The sequence below is a fragment of the Bufo gargarizans genome, chromosome 1 (genome assembly GCF_014858855.1).
Source record: "Bufo gargarizans isolate SCDJY-AF-19 chromosome 1, ASM1485885v1, whole genome shotgun sequence".
Lineage (NCBI taxonomy): Eukaryota > Metazoa > Chordata > Amphibia > Anura > Bufonidae > Bufo > Bufo gargarizans.
Genome location: NC_058080.1, coordinates 638,863,636 through 638,881,690, shown reverse-complemented (window position 1 = coordinate 638,881,690; position 18,055 = coordinate 638,863,636). Strand labels below are relative to the sequence as shown.

Genomic DNA, 18,055 nt, shown 5'->3' with positions numbered 1-18,055 from the left:
CTTACTATACTAAGAATAGAGTTTTTTATGCTTAGAAAGCTAATACATATTACTGGTGTCTTTATAATCATATTGTGCCTGTGAATAAACCAGCAATAAGCATTTATACGTACTCAATAGAGTACAGCTAGGTCTACACGACAACAATAAGTCGTGTGACACATAGGGCACAACTACACTGCAACATGTGTCACGCAACATTTTGTCGCAGCAATGTTGCGCGACAAATTTTATAATGATAGTCTATGGTGTCGCACTTCAATAGATTTTTGGCGACAGTATAGACTATCATTATAAAAATTGTCGCGCGACAAAATGTCGTTGTGTAGACCTAGCCTAAAGCTACTTTCACACCAGCGTTTTTGCTGGATCTGTCATGGATCAGCAAAAACGCTTCCGTTCTGATGATACAACCATCTGCATCTGTTATGAACGGATCCGGTTGTATTATCTTTAAAATAGCCACGACGGATCAGTCATGAACTCCATTGAAAGTAAATGGGGGACGGACCCGTTTTCTATTGTGTCAGAGAAAACTGATCCGTTCTGACACACAATGTAAGTCAATAGGGACGGATCCGTTTTCTCGGACACAATAGAAAACTGATCCGTCCCCCATTGACTTCCAATGGAGTTCATGACGACTTGCGCCACATATAGCGCACAGAAAAACGCTGCTTGCAGCTACAAATTTTTGTGAATCTCATAAGGAATGTGATTTGTTTAGAAACAATTCGCTCATCACTAGTTGGGATCATAGTTACCTCCAATCCCAGCCACTGCAGATGTCTGTCAGTGGCACAGAACGGTTGCCACTAATTGTGTATGGAACAGGCTCAGATACTTAAATTCCCTTAAGGTTAGTCTTCCAGGACTAGACTATTGGTTGACTATGTTTAATCACAGTGTCATACATTTGGCAGTGGCTGTGCCTAGTGATGCATCTCAGTTCCATTCACTTGAACGAGCTGCAGTACCTACAACAGCCATAATAAACAATGAAAGGGCTCAATTTCTCTGGAGTCTGACCTCAACTGATCTGAAGGCCTACCCTAAGGCCATTAATATTACACTCCCAGAAAACCTGTATAACATGGGGCAGCTAATACATACCCTTTAGATTGTAAAGAGCCATGGATGTGGCCAGGCGGTACCACACATCCCATCAAAACACTACATTAACATATCTAGCACATGCTTTTCAACAAAGCCCCAAATTGTCGCTTTCTTTTCTTCTTTTTGTTAGGGCTCATTTGCACGACCGTATTTATGTGTCCGCATCCATTCTGCAATTTTGCAGAAGGATTCGAACCCATTCATTTCAACGGGGCCGCAAAAAAAGGGTGCTTTCCGCAATCCATAACTCCATTCCGTGGCTCGGCAAAAAAGATAGAGCATGTTTTATTCTTGTCCGCAGTTGCAGACAAGAATAGGCATTTTTATCATAGGGCTGGCCATGGGCGCGCCGCAAATTGCGGAATGCACATGGTCGGTATCCATGTTTTGCTGAACTGCAAAACACATATGGTTGTCTGAATGAGCACTTAGGACATGTAACAGGTCCTGGTGACTATGCTCTTTGACTTAGTGGCGCCCTTTCTTTTTTTGATCGGTAACACTGTAAAACGACATACTGTACAGTTCTAAAGGAGTCATGAGCATAAATAATTCTTATTATTAGTTCTGTATGAGGGCTTGTGTGGTTTTCCTTCCAAGGATGCTTTCAGGTTACAGTCTGGTCCTGACCAAAGCTCACAGATCTTGAGGTGCTCGCATCTACAATTAAAGGGGTTGCCTAGCCATAGTCTCTCCTCATTGATCTGACACCTCGCGAGGACAGATGCAATTGTATGCTGGGGTGAGACATAGGGTTAAGCGATATACTGGTCTTGGCGATATACAGTGGTATTACAGTGGTTTCCTAATAACCACAGTATTTTGAGACGTCATAGAAGCGGTCATGTGCGCTGACCTCTTCAAAATCTGCGTCCGCGGCTGCCCGCCCCTGAATGTTTGCATACCACCAGTACAATTACTGCCCGCAGCGGCCGCCCCGGCTCCTCCTCGCTCCTATAATGAGGTCTCCGCCCACCAACGTCTGACGTCAGAATCAGAGCGAGTGGCAGGAAAGTCTCTCAAGTTACTCCGAGACCGAGTCCAACCCCCACAGAGTTCACAACTTCGCCTGCAAGTGGAGAGAGAGACCCTAATGTATATTACAGCCGGCCCTGACCCGAGTGAATAAAGCTGTAATATCTGCCTATGACGGTGACCATGTATGTCTTCCACTGCGGCCATGTCTGACTCTGGCCTACTCCTTCCTGCCTGCAAGCTGCACCGCACTACTGCACATTGAAATAGCAGGCATTAGGGAATGAGTCCCTCCCCACTCCTCCATACATTACATGACCAACAAGAAGACATTACTGTATGGTGGCCACAAGACATTCTTTTATTGGGGGCAACAATATGTCAGTATAATGTCACCTTGTGCTTGCCCCCACACAGTATAATGTTTCCTTGTGGCTGCCCCCATACAGTAATGTCTCCTTGTAGCCGCCCCAGACAGTGCCCCATACAGATAACGTCTCCTTGTGGCTGCTGCTGCCCCATACAGTATAACGTCTCCTTGTGGCTGCCCAATACAGTATAACGTCTCCCTGTGGCTGCCCCCATACAGTATTACGTCTCCTTGTGGCTGCCCCATAAAGTATGACGTCTCCTTGTGGCTGCCCCCATACAGTATAACGTCTCCTTGTGGCTGCCCCCATACAGTATAACGTCTCCTTGTGGCTGCCCCCATACAGTATAACGTCTCCTTGTGGCTGCCCCATACAGTATAACGTCTCCTTGTGGCTGTCCCGTACAGTATATCGTCTCCTTGTGGCTGCCCCCATAAAGTATATCGTCTCCTTGTGGCTGCCCCCATACAGTATATCGTCTCCTTGTGGCTGCCCCCATACAGTATAACGTCTCCTTGTGGCTGCCCCCGTACAGTATTATGTCTCCTTGTGGTTGCCCCCATACAGTATAACGTCTCCTTGTGGCTGCCCCCATACAGTATAACGTCTCCTTGTGGCTGCCCCCATACAGTATAACGTCTCCCTGTGGCTGCCCCCATACAGTATAACGTCTCCCTGTGGCTGCCCCCATACAGTATAACGTCTCCTTGTGGCCCCTATACAGTATAACGTCTCCTTGTGGCCCCCATACAGTATAACGTCTCCTTGTGGCCCCCATACAGTATAACGTCTCCTTGTGGCTGCCCCCATACAGTATAATGTCTCCTTGTGGCTGCCCCCATACAGTATAACGTCTCCTTGTGGCTGCCCCCATACAGTATAACGTCTCCTTGTGGCTGCCCCCATACAGTATAATGTCTTCTTGTGGCTGCCCCCATACAGTATTACGTCTCCTTGTGGCCCCCATACAGTAACGTCTCCTTGTGGCTGCCCCCATACAGTATTACATCTCCTTGTGGCTGCCCCCATACAGTATAATGTCATTGTGGCCCCCATACAGTATAATGTCTCATTGTGGCCCCCATACAGTATAATGTCTCCTTGTGGCTGCCCCATACAGTATTACATCTCCTTGTGGCCCCCATACAGTATAATGTCTCATTGTGGCCCCCATACAGTATAATGTCTCTTTGTGCCTGCCCCATACAGTATTACATCTCCTTGTGGCCCCCATACAGTATAATGTCTCATTGTGGCCCCCATACAGTATAATGTCTCATTATGGCCCCCATACAGTATAATGTCTCATTGTGGCCCCCATACAGTATAATGTCTGCTTTTGGCCCCCATACAGTATAACGTCTCCTTGTGGCCCCCATACAGTATAATGTCTCATTGTGGCCCCCATACAGTATAATGTCTGCTTTTGGCCAAGTGTTTTTTTCTTTTAAATGGGTATTTATTGCTATACATATCGTTATCGCGATAAATTTCTTGATATCGTTATTGTGGGAATGTTTTTGATATCGCCCAGCCCTAGTGGGACATTGGCCAAGACCCAGGAATAAGAATAGGATGTATACATGACGGCTCAGCAGCCGTACAATCCAGTGTGAAATTTTGTCTCTCCACACTCAATGATCACATCCTCCCCTCAGCTCTATTAAAATTATACCACTCTCCATTTCAACGGGCTCCCCTTGGCACTTGACCCCTTGGATTATCCAACAATTCAAGATTAATAAGCAATTTCAACCACGACAGTTCTTTCACTGAATTGCTGCTTTCCACCAGGAATATTACAAAAAATGACGAGGTGTTCCTATAACATGTGGTCTGCCTCAGTATCTGTAGTCTATGGTCTGAGAGGCCACAACTTAAAGGGGTTTTCTAGGATTTTAATATTGATGACCTATCCTCAGGATACAGTTGCAAGAAAAAGTATGTGAACCCTTTGGAATTATATGGATTTCTGCACAAATTGGTCATAAAATGTGATCTGATCTTCATCTAAGTCACAACAATAGACAATCACAGTCTGCTTAAACTAATAACACACAAAGAGTTGAATGTTACCATGTTTTTATTGAACACCCCATGTAAACATTCACAGTGCAGGTGGAAAAAGTATGTGAACCCCTAGACTAATGACATCTCCAAGAGCTAATTGGAGTGAGGTGTCAGCCAACTGGAGTCCAATTAATGAGAAAAGATTGGAGGTGTTGGCTACAGCTGCCCTGCCCTATAAAAAACACACACCAGTTCTGGGTTTGCTTTTTACAAGAAGCATTGCCTGATGTGAATGATGCCTCGCACAAAAGAGCTCTCAGAAGACCTACGATTAAGAATGGTTGCTTTGCATAAAGCTGGAAAGGGTTATAAAATTATCTCCAAAAGCCTTGCTGTTCATCAGTCCACGGTAAGACAAATTGTCTATAAATGGAGAAAGTTCAGCACTGCTGCTACTCTCCCTAGGAGTGGCCGTCCTGTAAAGATGACTGCAAGAGCACAGCGCAGACTGCTCAGTGAGGTGAAGAAGAATCCTAGAGTGTCAGCTAAAGACTTACAGAAGTCTCTGGCATATGCTAACATCCCTGTTGGTGAATCTACAATACGTAAAACACTAAACAAGAATGGATTTCATGGGAGGATACCACAGAGGAAGCCACTGCTGTCCAAAAAACATTGCTGCACGTTTACAGTTTGCACAAGAGCACCTGGATGTTCCACAGCAGCACTGGCAAAATATTCTGTGGACAGATGAAACCAAAGTTGAGTTGTTTGGAAGAAACACACAACACTATGTGTGGAGAAAAAGACGCACAGCACACCAACCTCAAAACCTTATCCCAACTGTGAAGTATGGTGGTGGGGGCATCATGGTTTGGGGCTGCTTTGCTGCGTCAGGGCCTGGACGGATTGCTATCATCAAAGGAAAAATGAAATCCCAAGTTTATCAAGACATTTTGCAGGAGAACTTAAGGCCATCTGTCCACCAGCTGAAGCTCAACAGAAGATGGGTGTTGCAACAGGACAACGACCCAAAGCATAGAAGTAAATCAACAACAGAATGGTTTAAACAGAAGAAAATCTGCCTTCTGGAGTGGCCCAGTCAGAGTCCTGACCTCAACCCAATTGAGATGCTGTGGCATGACCTCAAGAAAGCGATTCACACCAGACATCCCAAGAATATTGCTGAACTGAAACAGTTCTGTAAAAGAGGAATTGTCAAGAATTACTCCTGACCGTTGTGCACGTCTGATCTGCAACTACAGGAAACGTTTGGTGGAAGTTATTGCTGCCAAAGGAGGTTCAACCAGTTATTAAATCCAAGGGTTCACATACTTTTTCCACCTGCACTGTGAATGCTTACATGGTGTGTTCAATAAAAACATGGTAACATTTAATTATTTGTGTGTTATTAGGTTAAGCAGACTGTGATTGTCTATTGTTGTGACTTAGATGAAGATCAGATCATATTTTATAACCAATTTGTGCAGAAATCCACATTATTCTAAAGGGTTCACATACTTTTTCTTTCAACTGTAGGTCATCAATATCAGATCGGCAGGGGTTTAACACCCGGCACCCCCGCCGATCAGCAGGTTGAAGAGAACGCAGCCTTCCCTTCATTGTTCACCTGCTCGCCGTCTACATCACATTCACTTCTATGGGACGGCTCTGTAGTATTCAATTGTATAGGAGGGAGCCGTCCCATAGAAGTGAGTAGGACGGCGTGTAATTACACCTGCTCACCGCTGCAATGTCGAAGGCGAGCAGGTAAGGGCTCTTTCACATCTGCGTTATTGTCTTCCGGCATAGAGTTCCGTCGTCGGGGCTCTATGCCGGAAGAATACTGATCAGGATTATCCTAATGCATTCTGAATGGACAGTCCATGCTGCGCTTTTTGCTCCGGCCAAAAATCCGGAACACTTGCTGCAAGGCCGGATCCGGAATGAATGCCCATTGAAAGGCATTGATACGGATCCGGCCTTAAGCTAAACGTCGTTTCGGCGCATTGCCGAATGCGACGTTTAGCTTTTTCTCAATGGTTACCATGGCTGCCGGGACGCTAAAGTCCTGGCAGCCATGGTAAAGTGTATTGGGGAGCGGGGAGCAGCATACTTACCATCCGTGCGGCTCCTGGGGTGCTCCAGAGTGACGTCAGGGCGCCCCACGCACATGGATGACGTGATCGCATGGCACGTCATCCATGCGCATGGGGCGCTCTGACGTCATTCTGGAGCGCCCCGGGAGCCGCACGGACTGTAAGTATACCGCTCCCCCGCTCCCAGCTCCTACTATGGCAACCAGGACTTTAATAGCGTCCTGGCTGCCATAGTAACACTGAAAGCATTTTGAAGACGGATCCGTCTTCAAATGCTTTCAGTACACTTGCGTTTTTCCGGATCCGGCGTGTAATTCCGGCAAGTGGAGTACACGCCGGATCCGGACAACGCAAGTGTGAAAGAGGCCTTAACAACGAAGGGAAGGCTCCGCTTGCACGGAGCTGATCGGTTGGGGTGCTGGGTGTCAAACCCCCGCCGATCTGATATTGATGACCTATATACGATCGTAGAGAACATGCTACTGTATCACCATTTTAAGCCTTTGACCAAACTATCAATGTTGTTTTCAGTAAGCAGTGATTGAAACCAATAGTAACTAGCCATGGCTCCACACAGCTGGAGGGCACAGACCAGTGGCCTCCTTGTCCCATTCGTCTGTCATTCTGGCAGCTCTTTGCTCTGGGATGCCAAATCCCCGGGCAGTGGTGACTCCTGTACCACAGTCCACAGAGTCCACTCCCCTGGTTTTCCTAGAGTCAACAGACCAGTATAAAGACCCCTATCTTTGGCTTTGCCTGAAGACTACAACCCAGTCCATTGGTAGTATTGACCCTGGTCTTTGGATTCTTCTCATACTAGCAACGCGCCAGCAGCCATGACCAGAAAACAAGGGTGTGGGGAAAATTTCCAGGTCACCACCTTTCTGGATATTAAGTACCCAAAGATGAAAATCCCCAGCAATAAAGCCAGCCGGTACTAGTATAGTGTGAGGTAGACCACGCGTTATGATGTAAATGCCCTGGTACACTGCATGTTATAGGATCACCAACTAAGTATAGGCCTCATTGTTACTTTTTCAATCCTGAAACAGTTGTAAATCGGTCTTCTTTGTAGTTTGGACCAAACACACATTTGAGGATTGGACAGACTGTAGAAAGAGTTTCCAAAGTCTGAACATTAACACTGACTTTTTTGGTTACAGCAGTAAGTCCGGCAGGCTACTTACCTATTGTGCAAAAGGGAAAGTGGAACCATCTCATATTGAGGTATATCATGGCACCACATTGTAATTGTAGCGCCTCGACATATAAAACTCCATTCACTTGAAGAGGGACAGAGCAGTTGTAATTACCCTGCACCGCCGCTATAATGTCGATGACTTGCAGGTAAACATTGAAGAAGCAGCCCTTCAAACAGCTGATTGGCAGGGGTGTCGGGAGTCAGACCCCCATCAATCTGATGACCTATCCTGAGGACTGATCATCAATACTGAAAAATCCCTCATGCACATGAACGTGTGCTGCCCGTGCCGGGCATTGGGGACCGCAAATTGCTGTCCCCAATGCACATGCACTGTCCATGTGGTCGTTGCTGACGGATGCAGACCCATTCAAGTTAAATGGGTCCTCGATCTGTCCGCACCACTAAAAAAATAAAGTATGTTCTATTTTTTTTTGCAGTGCAGAGGCACAGACCGAAATGCCACGGAAGCATTCCATAGCACCGCACCGTACCTTCTGGATTGTGGACCCATTGAAGTGAATGGGTCTACATCCGTGAAACACCGGCTGGAGCCTGTATATTGCGTACCCGGTGTTTGCAGGCTGCAATATGGGCATGGCCGGCACACAGATAGGACCTAAAGCAGTTTACTAGGACTGAAATATTGATGACGTATGCTCAGATTAGGTCAATCAGTATCAGATCGGTGAAGGTCCAACACCGCCATTCATCTGCTGTTTTGGGCAGCTGCAGCGCTATATAGAAGATGGCACCCATTCTTCTGAATAGGCCCTTAGCTGCAGTACCCAGGACGACACTATAAAGTGGACAGACCCTTCTGCTGTGGGCTCCGTCTACTGTATAGTATCCAGAGCCAGGGGCTTCTGGCAAGAGCTGACAGACCCCCACCGATCTGATAGTTAATATCAAAAGGATAGTTCATCAATATCTATGTCTTTGAAAACCTCTTTAACCACTTCCCATCTGGGCCATTTGCCCCCTTCCTGACCAGCCCTAATTTTGCAAAACTGACATATCTCACTTTATGTGGTAATAACTTTGGAACGCCTTTACTTATCCAAGTCATTCAGAGATTGTTTTCTCGTGACACATTGTACTTCATGATAGTCATAAATTTGAGTCAATATATTTCACCTTTATTTATGAAAATATCCCAAATTTACCAAAAATTTTGAAAAAGTTGCAATTTTCTAAATTTCAATTTCTCTGCTTTTAAAACAGAAAGTGATACCTCATAAAATATTTATTACTTAACATTCCCCATATGTCTACTTTATGTTGGCATCATTTTGGAAATGTCATTTTATTTTTTTAGGACGTTAGAAGTAGGGATCGACCGATATTGATTTTTTAGGGCCGATACCGATAATTTGTAAACTTTCAGGCCAATAGCCGATAATTTATACCGATATTCTGGGAATTTTCATTTTTGAAAAAAAATAAAAATCCTACACAAATCTGCTAAAAATTATTGTTTATTGTTAATGTGTATTTTTTTATCTTTCTTTTTCATTTATACTTAATAGTTTGGTGTTTTATTTTTATTTTTTTAACTTTTTTTTTTACTAACTTTTAGCCCCCTTAGGGACTAGAACCCTTGTCCTATTCACCCTGATAGATCTCTATCAGGGTGAATAGGAGCTCACACTGTCCCTGCTGCTGTGTGCTTTGTGCACACAGCAGCATGGAGCTTACCATGGCAGCCAGGGCTTCAATAGCATCCTGGCTGCCATGGTAACCGATCGGAGCCCCAGCATTACACTGCTTTGGCTCCAATCGGAGGAGCAGGGGAGAGGGGATCCTGTGGCCACTGCCACCAATGATTAATACTGGGGGGGGGGGCACTCTGCGCCACCAATGAATAATACTGGGGGGCTTGGGGGGGATGCACTGCGCCACCAATGAAGATAAATCTCTCATTTATTCATATACAGGAGGCGGGAGCTGGCTGCAGAATGACATAGCCGGCTCTCGACCTCTATGAACGGTAGCTGCGATCCGCGGCACCTGAGGGGTTAACTATCGCAGATCGCAGCTATTGCTCATAGAGGTCGGGAGCCGGCTATGTGATTCTGCAGCCAGCTCCCGCCTCCTGCATATGAATTAATGAGAGCGTTATCTTCATTGGTAGCGCAGTGGCCACAGCCCCACCCCTCCTCTTGTCCTCCCTCCTCTCATTGGTGGCAGCGGCAGCAGCAGCACAGGGGGAGGGAGACACTGCTTCCTTCTCCCCTGTGCTGCTGAGGGAACACGGAGAGCGCTGTCAGCAGCGAGATCTGTGTTCCCAATACGTTATTGGAATAGCGGCAAAATAGATGCCGATACCGATAGCAGTCAAAATCCTCAATATCGGCAGATAATATCGGTAAAACCGATAATCGGTCGATCCCTAGTTAGAAGGCTTAGAAGTTTAGAAGCAATTCTTCAAATTTTTAAGAAAATTGCCAAAACCCACTTTTTAAGGACCAGTTCAGGTCTGAGGTGCCTACATAGTGGATACCCCCATAAATGACCCCATTGTAGAAACTACACCCCTCAAGTTACTTAAAACCGATTTTACAAACTTTGTTAACCCTTTAGGCGTTCCACAAGAATTAAAGGAAAATGGAGATCAAATTTTTTAATTTCACTTTTTGGGCAGATTTTCCATTTTAATCCAATTTTTTCTTTAACACATCGATGGTTAACAGCCAAACAAAACTCAATATTTATTACCCAGATTCTGCGGTTTACAGAAACACCCCACATGTGGTCATAAACTGCTGTATGGGCACACGGCAGGGCGCAGAAGAAAAGAAACTCCACATGGTTTTTAGATGCCATGTCCCATTTGAAGCCCCCCTGATGCACCCTTACAGTAGAAACTCCCAAGAAGTGACCCCATTTTGGAAACTAGGGGATAAGGTGCCAGTTTTATTGGTGCTATTTTTGGGTATATATGATTTTTTGATCATTCATTATAACACTTTATGGGGCAAGGTGACCAAAAAATTGGTTGTTTTAAGCACAGTTTTTATTTATTTATTTTTACAGCGTTCACCTGAGGGGTTAAGTCAAGTGACATTTTTATAGAGCAGATTGTTACGGACGTGGCGATACCCAATATGTATACTTTTTCTTATTTATTAGAGTTTTACACAATAATAGCATTTTTTAAATAAAAAAAATATGTTTTAATGTGTCCATGTTCTGAGAGCTATAGTTTTTTTATTTTTTGAGAGATTTTCTTATTATGGGGCTTATTTTTTGCGGGATGAGGTGACGGTTTTATTGGTACCATTTTGTGCGACTTATGCATTTTTGATCACTTGGTGTTGCACTTTTTGTGATGTAAGGTGACAAAAATTGCTTGTTTTGACAAATTTTCATTTTTTTTTACGGTGTTCACCCGAGGGGTTAGGTGATGTGATATTTTTATAGAGCTGGTTTTTACGGACGCGGAAATACCTAATATGTATACTTTTTTTATTTATTTGACTTTAACACAATAATAGCATTTTTGAAACCAAAAAAATTATGTTTTAGTGTCTCCATGTTCTAAGAGCTATAGTTTTTTTTTATTTTTATGAGAGATTTTCTTATGTGGGGGCTCATTTTTTGCAGGATGAGGTGACGGTTTTATTGGTATCATTTTGTGGGACATACGTTTTTTTGATCACTTGGTGTTGCACTTTTTGTGATGACAGTTATTTTTTATTTATTTTTATGGTGTTTATTGGACTGGGTCGATTATGTGATATATTTATAGAGCCGACCGCCACCAAATATGTCTATTTTAATTTTATTTTTTCTATTTTTAACAATTTTTTTTAATCCTTACTTGGGGAATTTTTTTTTTTTACATGTGAAACCTTTTTTTTATTTAATTTTTTTATTTTATTTTTTTACACTTTTCGTCCCCCAGAAGGTCATACAAGACCTCTGGGGGACATTTACTTCACTTTTTCTTTTTTCACTGTTGATTTCTCCTGTAACTGGGGCTGACATAGTACCCCCAGTTACAGGAGAAATGCACCCCCCAGAGAGGCTGTACAGCGCAATACAGCGCTGTACAGCCTCAGTGCAGGGCTGATCGAGGTCTGTGAAAGACCTCAGACAGCTCCTGCACTCTCCGGTCCCAGCTGTCACATGACCGCCGGGCCGGAACAGAAAGCACATAGCGCTTCCTGCTCTGCATACACAGCGCTCGGTGATGAGCACTGTGTATGCAGCGATCAAGAAGGCAGGGACACCTGGGCACTGTCCCTGCCTTCTCTCTGGGTTGCCCTGCTGTCACTGACAGTGGGCAACCCGATCAGCAGCTGCACGATTAGCGTGCAGCTGCAGTTTCTGAACGGACGTTCTGGAACGTCCATTCAGAAATAGAGAACTACCTCCCGGACGTTTAGGCTGAGTTCACACGGGCGAGATTTCCGCGTGGGTGTAATGCGGGAGGTGAAAGCATTGCACCCGCACTGAATCAGGACCCATTCATTTCTATGGGGCTGAGCACAAGAGCTGTGATTTTCACGCATCACTTATGCGTTGCGTGAAAATCGCAGCATGCTCTATATTGTGCGTTTATCACGCAACGCAGGCCCCATAGAAGTGAATGGGGCTGAGTGAAAAGCAAGTGCGGATGCGGTGGGATTTTCACGCATGGTTGCTAGGTGACAGTCTATTCACTGTATTATTTTCCCTTATAAAATAATAACATCCAACAACACCGAACCCAAACCTGAACTTCTGTGAAGAAGTTCGGGTCTGGGTACCACAGTCGGTTTTTTATCACGCGCGTGCAAAGCACATTGCACCCGCGCGATAAAAACTGAACATCGGAACGCAATCGCAGTCAAAACTGACTGCAATTGCGTACCTAATCGCACGGGTTTGCTGCAATACACCGGGACGCATCCGGACACACCCGTATGAACCTAGCCTTATAGTCTATGTGCGGACGGGAGGGTGTTAAGGGAACCTGTCACATTGAACATAGTGTCTGAGCTGCAGGCAGCATGTTATAGAGCAGGAGGAGCTGAGCAGATTGATATATAGATTAGTGGGAAAAGATACAGTGTAACTTATATTTTATCCTTCTAAATTCCTGCTCATTTTGGGCTTTGAAGTCCAGGAGGCGGTCCTATCAGTGATGACAGCCTTCCCTCTATGACTGTGTATACACAGACAGCTGTCAGTCACTGATAGGACCGCCCCCCGGACTTCACAGCCCAGAATAAGCAGAGATTTAGATTAATACATTTTAAGTTTTACTGAATCTTTTTCCATAAGACTATATATCAATCTGCTCAGCGCCTCCTGCTCTATAATGTGCTGCATGGAGCTTATATTGTATTTTCACAGGTTCTCTTTAAGGGGTTAAAAAACTTCTGTTGCAACTATGACTTCAATCACAATCATCCGACGTGGTTGTGAATGTAATATTTTTCACATTTGATAAATCTAAATATAGAAAAGAGCACAATGTGAGAATTTATTTTTAAAGGAAACACTTTATTGAAATATAATACACACGTTAGGAAACTCTTCAGATAAAGATACTACAGATATAAACTCTGGTTAGAATAGTGTTGTGCGAACTTGTGTTTTAAGTTTGGCGTAGAAGGTTCGGATTATCTAAGAATCCCGTAAGTTACAGTCCGTGGTAGCGGAATCCATAACGGAATTGTTAGATAACTAGAACCTTCTACGCCGAACTTGAAACACAAGTTCGCTCATCCCTACTAAAGACTTCCAAGGGTTCTAAGGCCTCCGACACATGGAGTAATGCAGCGCTAAAGCCACACTGTATGGCACCATATTCACCCCTAGATATTTTTGGGGGGAATGTAACAAGTTTAGACGCCAAAATGGGTCCGCATCCGTTCCGCAAAAGATTCGGTCGGACAGCACACAGTGTGCTGTCCGCATCCTAACTTCCGTTCCGCGGCCCCGCAAAAAAATAGAGCATGTCCTATCCTTGTCCGCAGACGGCCATGTGCGGTCCGCAAAATGCAGAACGCACATGGCCGGTGAATGGCGGACATTTGCGGACATGTGAATGGACCCTTACTCTCTGTGGGACCACTGGGAATAGCTGAATGCTGTACTCTGCTATCCCCTGCTGGGACCCCCACCAATCAGGCGCGGACAGGGCCAGCTGGAAAAAGAGAGAGCGCTTGCTGGCCTCGTCAATCAAAAGGAGGAGGGGGCTTTTTTTTAAAGGAGGATGCGGCGGCTACCAGCAAGTAACCGCCCTACTTGCTAGTAGTGAAGTCATTTGCATATTTTAAAAGATCAATTTTTAGTGAAACCAAGCCACAGAACAAGGTAAGAGCCCTATATAGGGAATAGTCGTCCAATAAGGATTTTAATATGCCCAAAAATGAAAAATGGGGGTGACAGAAGCCCTTTAAGCCAATACAGACTGAAAGCAAAACTCAAAAAGTCCCATCATGATACGGGGGTGTATTTCTAGAGGAGAATAGCTCCATGATAGAGCATGTCCTGCAAGATGGCGAAATGTTTCCCCTTCCATAAGAAATCAGACACACACAGGTCTAATATAAACCTATGGTGAGGAAGCTGGCAGCCTGCGAGCGTCTTACCCTCACCGCGCCTGCGCCGAATACTGAATGGCGCAAGATTTTATCAGAGAACAGGGCTGGCAGACAGATGCGAGCGCTGCCTGGCCCTGTCAATCAGGACTTGGAGGGAGGCGACAAAGGTGGGAGAATGGAGCCTCTAGGAGCAGGAACAACGCCCCCCCTTCTCGCTCCTAGAGGATAATTAGCATATTATAAAAGTTAGATTTCTGGCGTAACGGGCATAGATAAAAGTAGGAATAGGCTAGTTAGGTTTAGCTGACATTAGCACATTGCTAATGTCAGACAGCTTTATAGGGTTAAATCTGGTGACAGAAATCCCTTAAGCCATTTCCGCCCGAGATCCATTTTTTTAGATATAAAAAACTAAAAAAAAGTCCTCCAAATAGCACTTTTTTTCCGGCTCCGACGGATGCCAAAATATGCATAACTGATACACAGGAACCGTTTTTTTTTTTTACTGGATCCGTTTTATTCCCCTGAGACATTTACAGCATATCCACAGGATATGCTCAGCTCTTTATGCCCCTACCACAGAAGTGAATGGAGAGTCGCATACAGACACGGCCACCTCTCTGTTGAGTCTCCACCTGTAAGCTACCTGCCAGTGGCCACCTCAGACGTGTCAAGTTCGGGGGACACGCGCTCTCGAGGTGCGGCTTCCAGAGATGGGAACCACATCTGTCAGACATTTATAGCACATTTTGTGGATATGTCATAAATGGAAGGAATATTCATTTAAAGGGTCACTGAGGTCTCCCAAACCTTTTGATATCTCTCGGCGACATAACAAAGGTCTTGACTGGCGAGTGTGGAGACCTCACCGATCGCTAGAATGAGGAGAGAAAAGTGTTGATGCGAGACAAGCCCACAGACTTTCAGTGAGTCCTTCTTGCTTCATCTTCAGCAGTGAGGAGAGAGAGCACTATGTGAACACTTCTCTCTCCTCCTTCTAGCGATCGGTGGGGGTCTCAGCACCCAGACACCCACCGATCAAAACCTTTGATATGCCTCTATGATGCCTCAAATGTTTTAGGAAAGCTCAGTGACCCTTTAACATGGAGAGTGACCATGCAAGTGCGGCCTCTCCTGCACTGAGGGAGCGGGATCTGACGAGCTTCCCCTCAGACGGGGTGCAGGGCCGCATTAAGTGCTCATTAGCATATTTTTGGTCCGCATCCAATCCACATTTTTTGCAGGTCGGATGCGGAGCCATTCACGTAAAAGGGGCCGCAAAAGGTGCAGACAGCACACCGTGTGCTGTCCGCATCCGTATGTCCTTTCTGCGGCCCCGCTAAAAAATAGAACTTGTCCTATTCTTGTCCGTTTTACGGACAAGGAAAGAACAGTTCTATAGAGGGCAGGACGTTCCATTCCGCAAATTGTGCAACGCACGCGGCCATAATCCGTGTTTTGCGGATCCACAATTGGTGGACAGCAAAAACGCGCATGAGCCCGAAGGTCTGGAACGGCCGGTTCTTGTGGCAGCATCGGGTTTTCAGCCGCTTTCAACCTTTACATTGCAAGGCCTGAGAGCCGCGGGTAAAACGCCTTCTAGATCAGGCAGGTGTGGCTCCCACCTCTGGGTTCTTATCTCCAGAACGGGCCCCGAAGTGAACAGAGAGCAGGACTGGACTCTGCAATGGGGGCCAGAAGGTGGTCACCACGATTTCCTAGGCCAGATATAGGGCATATGTATGAGCAGATCACAGGAAAGGAGGGGCACAATTCTGTAAAAGAAGATACATCAAAATCGAGCACTAATTCACTCTGATACATCAGTAACCATAGCAACAGCCCAGGCTATAGCATCCTCGCCTCCTACTGACCCCACACTACATCATCTACACAAGCAGCAGCCAAACACTGGACAAAGGCAGCACTTACATTCACAAGTGTTTATTCAGCACTACAACTCTCATCATAGCCTTCCTGACCAGCGTACAAAGTGAATACATATATAAACACAGCAAATCAGCGGCGAAAAAAGGAGGCACAGCTGTAAATGCAAGGGCATTAATGCTGTGATGGCAGGCGGCGACCTGCACTGCTCCTCCACACTGTACACACAGGTAGGTAGCTCCACGTACCTAGAGAGGTGCCCCAATCCCTCAGCCTGTGCGCTCACATGTAGACCAGCAACATCCTGTTCCTCCAACTGAGCAAGCGCAGTCACTGTGTACACGCCCCCCTGTGCAGAGGATCCCGCTGTGATTGGCTGTGCGTGGAGGAGGCTGCTGCAGCCATACGTACTAAGGGCATCTAATAGACAAGTAATATAAAACTGCCCATAAGCAGTGAGACAGCCTAAAGCACAGCGGGATGTGGAAGAAAGTAATGTAAATGTAACGGAGCTGCCATAGCACATACACACCAGTGATAACTAGACGAAGGAGCTGATCAGGTAACCATGGTGACTGTAAACAGAACTCCAGCCAGATGCACATATTGGACCAGTGCCTACTGTCTGTCACAGCTCTAAGGTTACACAGTGCTTCCTTTAAAAGAGCACGCTGGCTGAGATTTATCAAACTGGTATAAAGAAGAACTGGTTTAGTTGCCCATAGATTTGATTAGGCCAGTTCTACTTTACACCAGTGTCTATATATTACCAACATACTGTTACTAAATAATACCACCATACAGGGTAATAGCTCGTACCGCCATTGGATTGGATAACAAACACTGTTAACATTATAGCCGCATACCATGACTGGATAACACGACCATACAGTCACTGAATAACACTGCCATACAATGACTGACTATAACATCACCATACAGTGACTGGAAACACCTCCATACAGTCACTGCATAACACCGCCATACGGTGACTTGATAACACAACATATGGGGGCACAGTATGATCAGGGGCACAGTATACAGTATAAGAGGGCACAGTATAGGGTATGACTAGGGGCACTGTAAAGGGTACAGTAAGGGAGAACAATGCAGCGTATAAGAGCGCATAGGACAGGTTAGGAGGCACAGTACAGGGTATAAAGGGGCTCTGTGCAGGGTATGATGATGGGGCATATTACAGGGTATAAAGGGGGCACAGTACAGGGTATGATTATAGGGCATAGTGCAGGGTATAAAGGGGGGAAGTACAGGTTAGGGGGCATAGTACAGTGTGTGTTAAGGGGGCACATAGGGAGTCTGAAGCAGGAGGTCGATGGCACTGGCTGACAGACAAGCAGCAGCAGTGCTCAGAGGCAGGCAGGTGAGCAGGCGGGTACCGAGACAAAGCTCTGCTCAGGGGTGCTTCTACTTGGCTGTCTGTAACGGGCAGGAGGTTAGCATTAAGAACTTGGCGAGTGGGCATCCAAGGCCCTTCAGCGCACCCAGGGTCCTCCTAAAGTGCTTCATCTCAGAGGACTCTGTTTGTCACTGGTGTAAATGAAACAATTGGTAGAGAAGCAGCTGCTGCCCACTGCTGCTCCACCAGTCAGCCCTCCTCTTTTTTCTTAAACAGGACCTGTCCCCACTCCTGACATGCCTGTTTTAATGTTTTATATGCATTCTCTGTCACGATCAGTGTGGGGGGAAACGAACACACTGAACACAGGAGGGAAGGGGAACAGTAACTGGGCCTGGAAACTAGGGAAGAAACGGGTCACCTCCTAAAAAAAACTAATCCGGGCCCTAACTACCTATCAGGGGCGTAGTTATAAATGACTGGGCCCCATAGCAAAAAAA

General features: G+C 45.6%; 1 protein-coding gene across 1 annotated transcript in view; it reads right to left on the bottom strand.

Annotated features, from left to right (window-relative positions):
* The window catches only part of KIAA0825 (KIAA0825 ortholog), a 203,599-nt gene extending 187,094 nt beyond the window's left edge, over positions 1-16,505 (bottom strand). The window contains exon 1 of the mRNA XM_044282656.1: positions 16,447-16,505. The gene's annotated coding sequence lies outside the window, so the exon portion shown is untranslated. The remainder of the gene's footprint in view (positions 1-16,446) is intronic.
* Positions 16,506-18,055: the final 1,550 nt, after the last annotated feature.